General features: G+C 32.4%; 1 pseudogene; it reads right to left on the reverse strand.

Moving 5' to 3' along the window:
• LOC107857157 lies at positions 1 to 4,725 on the reverse strand (annotated as a pseudogene).
• Positions 4,726 to 6,071: the final 1,346 nt, after the last annotated feature.

Consider the following 6,071-nt stretch of genomic DNA (forward strand, 5'->3'; position numbering starts at 1 on the left):
TAACAGTAAGGGGCTATCTCGTTTGATTGGATCAGTTGATGGAAAAGCTTTCAAATGTATGTTTTATGATAGTGATTGTTGCCTATTTACATTGATACAAATAATATTTATAAATTCTACAATAGGGGGGATGCAGTTGTTGCTGTGATCAATCTCTCGAGCATTAATGATGAAACACCTGTTAAATTAGATTTAAAGATTAAATTAGTTAAGAAGTTCAAAATGGGATGATAAAATAAATCTTTATTCAATGAAGACAAACATAATAGCTATTAGAATAAAAGTTCGAATAACCCAAGTCATTATGGAATTGGAATCAATATCCATTTGCCAAATTAAAAGAATTACATTGTAGGTAGCATTTGGAACACTGTACGTATCTCTCCGTTTTAAAAATGTTGGATAAACTTTTACATACCTATTGGCAAAGTAGTTGTCTTATTAATTGGGAGGTCTAGAAAAAAAGTGAATCTTGTATAGCAGTCTAGTCCAAAGAACTCAACTTTTTCTTCTTTCTAGTTTGGTATGCATGTCATCACATTAGAATCAGGAAATTTGAATCTTTGATCATTACCATCAACACCCCATGTATCACTAAAGAAGAGTTACTACAAGACTAACAAGAAAATGAAACAAGAACTGAAAGATACGGGGTTTGCAGAAAAATTTAATCTTGCTTAACCAATCCAACTTAGAAGAGAAAATTGAACATAACATGCAGCAAAAACAGAAAAAGGACTCATGGGTATTACAGAAAAACTGAATCTTGATTAATCATACCAACTTAAATAGTGTACCTTTAAAAAATATGTTTGCAATAACCTTTTCGTTCAAAGTAGGCAAATATAGACCCAATATCATTGTTGTTAGTATCTACAGACGTCAATTTGAAATGAAAGGCTTATTTAAAGGACATACCTATTGGTGAAGTAGCTGGATTGTTGTGAAATACTGATACCATTACACAAATATATGTTAACAAAGTCAAACCACATATGATGAAAACCAAATGTCAAAGCCAAAAATAACAACCTGTGACAAGACCCAATATCAGTGTTGTTAGTGTCCACAGATATCAATTTGAAATCAAAGGTTCATTTAAAGGACAAGTAATTGCACGCCAATAATTTTCCCAGTTGCAATTCTTCCAGTTGTAACAATTAGTTCCTAGTGCATCGTAGTCAATTTTATTCGGAAAAACCACTTCGGCATCATGGGCGTAGTAAGCGTAGCAGTACATAGAATATATTTTACTTCCATCTCCTTTTTCATGTACACTTACCCCTAGTTGGAATTGTTTTAAAAGTAAAACATGTTGTCGATAACTTAAATACGACTCTTTAGAATGTATTGTATATATATAATGCTACAGCAGTCTCCAGAAACAGAGAGAGAAACAAACGTGATGTAGTGCATATTCTTTAAACAACTGAAAGATTGAAAATGCTAAAATAGAATAAAATGGGTTCGAGATGGTGGATAATGCTACTTTTATGAGAATGTGGCATATTTGGCCAGCAGGTGATTAAGTGAAAGATGCGTACCGAGCAAAAAACCATGCGTCCTTTTGCGCCTCATGTTGCTGGGTTGGTAGGTTCTCTTAGGAAACAAAAGCATCCCAGTGGACAAAGACTCATCAACTGCATGAACAGATATAGAAGAACGATGCAGTAATTCATGTAAAAACATGTTAATTACACAATACATAAACACGTATGTGTCCATCCACCAACCTAACAAACCCAAAAACGAAAAATCAAATGACATTTTGCCTGAAAAGACCTCTTCAAATAATCTATCTTGTTCTTCTACAAAATAGACCTGATGAAAAGATTGTTTAACCTTCTAATGCATGTTATTACCTGTTGTTCTGCAAACCAAACTCTATAGGGGCAGTTGTGTTCAGTCGCATCTGCCTTGCTAGTTGATGAACAATTGCACGGCTTCCAATCAGTGGAACGACAGAATCTTGATACCCACTATTTGTAAAGAGTTTTAAGAGTATTGGTGTTAGACGTTGAAACGAATCGCTGAGTTCACATGAGGAATTAAGTGCATGAAGGTACATTAAATGTGGCTGCTTATGTACCTGTATATTAAGACTGGAATTCTTTTTATGACAAGCATTCCTATTATGGAGATGGTTAGTATTTCTATGTCAAGATATTGGTAGTCCAGAATGTTGTGGAAGCAATCAGTGGTGGAGTCAGAAACTTTATTAAGGGGTATCCCAATATATATATTAAAAAAACTGACGCACGTAGAAAATAAGGGGAGTCAATATATAATATATGCATAAAAGTTGGCGAAAGAAGTGTCAAACCTCTTTGGATAAGGTGACTTTGCCACTGGAAGCAAAGAGAGAGTTTATTGGTTAATCATTTAGTAGGAAATTGTTTCTCCATGAAGATGCAATAATAGAAACTAAATCATTGACATGAACTTCCTAGCAGAGTACATTTTTGCATGTAATGTACTGATTCTTCTTTCATTACATTATGTGTAATGAAAGAAACTTAATTTGTCTGGTTTCTGAAGGTGCAATCAGAAATATCTGTTATTAAGCAACAGCAGCAAACTTGCAAATTATTGGACAAGAAGCAATGGTCAATTGTAAACTCAAGACACAAGCACACGGTGATTATTAGTATCCGCAATAAGTTGAAGCCAGTGGAATGATACACTTCATATTCTATTACGGATTTAATTTATATACACTAATAAAGTTAACTTTTCACCTATGGTAGCAGAGTTTAGTAAACGTTCATCCAGATTACCAATTAACTTATGACCTGATTTATTTATTTTTTTTAGTCACTGTGCTATTCATCTATTGACTGTTTCACCAACAAGAATGTTTACCTGCTGCAAACAGACCATCTGCGTACTCCTACAAGCTTAGCATGAAGGGCCCTTCTTACATCTTTTCAGTTAAAGTAATTGACGACTTCATCTTCCACACATACGTCTAACTTCTCGGTATTTTCCTGATAATTAGTAGCACTTTCAATAGTCAGTTTAATCTGATAAGAACATGAAGAGAAGCCTAACAAATAACGGGGAACATAGACTTACATAGGAACTTATAATCTTGGATTGGGAGAGCACAGAGGAAATACAAACATCAAGGGTTACATCATACTTGTCCACAAACTTACTTGTTTCTCTACTTACTAAGCTCATGACTCTCGAACAAATTAGCAATAAAGAGTCCCTGTAGTACTCACTAACATATCGAGAATAATTACAAGCAAAACTAAACATTCTGTATGTAGGATCTGAGACCATGAGACCAGAAGTACTCTGCTCTCAAGTTAAAGTCAGTAGTGAATTCCAAAACCGGATTACCTAGTTGCAAAAAAATGAAAAACAGAGGGATTAAACAGAACTTTTCTTCTAAATACCTCAATAACATGCACTCCCTCTGTTTCAAAAAGAATTTCTCTTTAATTTTTTGGAACCTCTTAAATTCTAACTTTTCATGTGACATGTTTAAGACTACAAAATTAAAAAATATTTTGGTACGTTCTACATATCTAAAATTTAAGACTACAAGATTCAAAAGTCTTCAAGAAATATCAAACACAATATATAGAAGCAATAAAGAAATACTTATGATATAAAACTTATTTTGATACTTTAGGATAAAACTTACTGCAACTCTTTTTAGATTGAAGAGGTGCTGCTTCTTGTTATATGCCACCATGAGCTTAGCTAGTTGAGGTAAATAATGTCCTGTAATCAAACAAGCCAAAATGTGATTAACCAAGAACAAAATTAATAAGAAAAAAAAACCACCTGTGGCACTTAAAAGGAATAAAATAATTTTACTTGCATAACTTTCACCAGTTAAAAACAAATCGCTCTTGCTGTACTGTGGAAATTTATAGAACCAGCATAGTAAGAATACAACATTGTCCCTGGCTTAAAAATACAAAAAAAAAAAAAAGACAAACAGCTTTAAAATGCAAATACATATAAATCAAGAAATTTAAAATTCACAAAGGCAAAGTTCAATTAGGATAAAAAAACAAGGATAAAATCCAGAAACCACATTAACATTAAAGAAGAGCTGCTTTTCCTTTCCATAAAGTTGTAAGTTATTATATTACTACTTATTAGGACCGAGCGCTTATCATCATGTCAAAAACTATAGCTAATAGCAAGTGTGCAACTTTTGTTCTTAACTAAGACCACCAACAAGCACCATGTTCGATCATGACTCTGACCTAGGACACCCTAGCCGCCCTCATGGACCTTGTCATGGGTAGGATATTGATGGTACTCAACATTATTAAAGATCAACAATCACACATGCTCATCACAAAAGTCAAAAAAGAAAATAAAAAAGGAACAAGCTTTTGTAACTGAACCAATAGTTGGAAAACAAAGTCTATCAACGTGAAATGCATGTTGAATTAATATTTGGGAGTGGCAAAAAACACCTGTTATTTCATCATTTACTGCCTCATATGAAGAAGTATTAGCAGAGTAAGAGAACCCAACTCCAATTGGGCTTTCCAAATACAATATGTTTGCCTCTGCAATATTTCAAGAAAAAAAATCATTTTCTACTTCTCAGGACTATACAAATGGGAAAATTTTCTTGAATAAAATGACTTATCTTGTACCTTTGTTCCAGTTGCGTTCATTCTTAACAAGAAATTGTCCGCTTGGCCTAAATGGTCCATTTTTAGAAAATGCACCAACCCCAATTGAAGAACATCATGAACCTGCAAACTCTATAAAAGAAATTTGATTCAAAAGCTCCCAGCAAATAACCAAAGTTGATAACTACACTATGGTTGGTTTGTCCTCAAGAAATAAGTTCAATAATATTACTAAATAACACAAAAGTGCATTAGTTATAAAGAATATATATGGCAATAAAGTAGTTATATTGATAAAATTCATGACATACTAAAGGATTAAATATGATCAGACCAAAAATTTTGTTCAAGATATAGTTAGCTCAATATGGTGCTTAATCTGGAACCTTTTGACAGAAGCTATCACCAAGCTTCGAATGCTTGGTCAACCTAGTAACATTAATGATGATTTTCTTTTAATCCTAACAAGAGCAACTCACCTTTGAAATACACTCAACCTATATAAGATGTTTTCTTTTCTCAAATTTTTGGTTTGTTATTGGCATTGTTTAACATAAATTAGCACCATTCCTCATAGCCTATCAATTTATAATACATTATGGTCAATTATTAAGACTCAAAAAATAAAGAAACTAACAAAGTTATATCATGTCACAGTTATCAAATACTCTCCACAATAAACTTGCAAGATCATTATTGTTTTGTTCATTCTCAATTTTAGTAGATAAACTCACAGAACTGAAAATATATAGGTACAATGTGCTATAGAATTATATTGACTATTGTATGAAAAAAATATCCTACCTAGATGAAAATTACAGCAGTCTGGTAGCCACAAATCATAGGCCACATTAATGACTTTTCTATTGTGTTTTATGAGTAATTAAAGCTGAAACTTTAACAATAGAAATGTAAGGTTTGATAAAGAGTTCCATTATTGCATGTCGAATGTGTGAGAGAGGAAAGGAAAAAAGATTGGTTTAATCGTACCTATGCACATGAAAATTACAGAAAACATAAAAAAGGTCCATCAATTAATAAAAATTCATTAAAACTATAGATATAAATATTTATTGAAGCTTGACAAACAGAAAAGTACTTGTATCTATTAAACAAAATACACAGTATACAATGGAGAAAATGCAGTCCATGAAACACTTCGTAAAAGGAAATTTATAGAAATTCAAATCTCAATTTCAGTCACATACTATGTTTTAACTTGTTTTACTTTATCAGGTAACTAGTGAAAGTGGTAAAATAGAAAGTAAAAAATACGTCTAGAAAGGTAATAGACGCCTGCATAGTTAAAAATTTCTACTGTCGATGTATTTTTATGCAACCAAACAAATAAGCATCATCCTCCAAAATGAAGAGAAGCAAAAGGATAATAAAAAGCTACAGAAAGTAATAAAAATAATGGAGAAAAAGCACAAGTTCAACAAAATTACCAGTGACCAGAAG

The sequence above is a fragment of the Capsicum annuum genome, chromosome 1 (assembly GCF_002878395.1).
Source record: "Capsicum annuum cultivar UCD-10X-F1 chromosome 1, UCD10Xv1.1, whole genome shotgun sequence".
In the NCBI taxonomy this organism is placed as follows: Eukaryota; Viridiplantae; Streptophyta; class Magnoliopsida; order Solanales; family Solanaceae; genus Capsicum; species Capsicum annuum.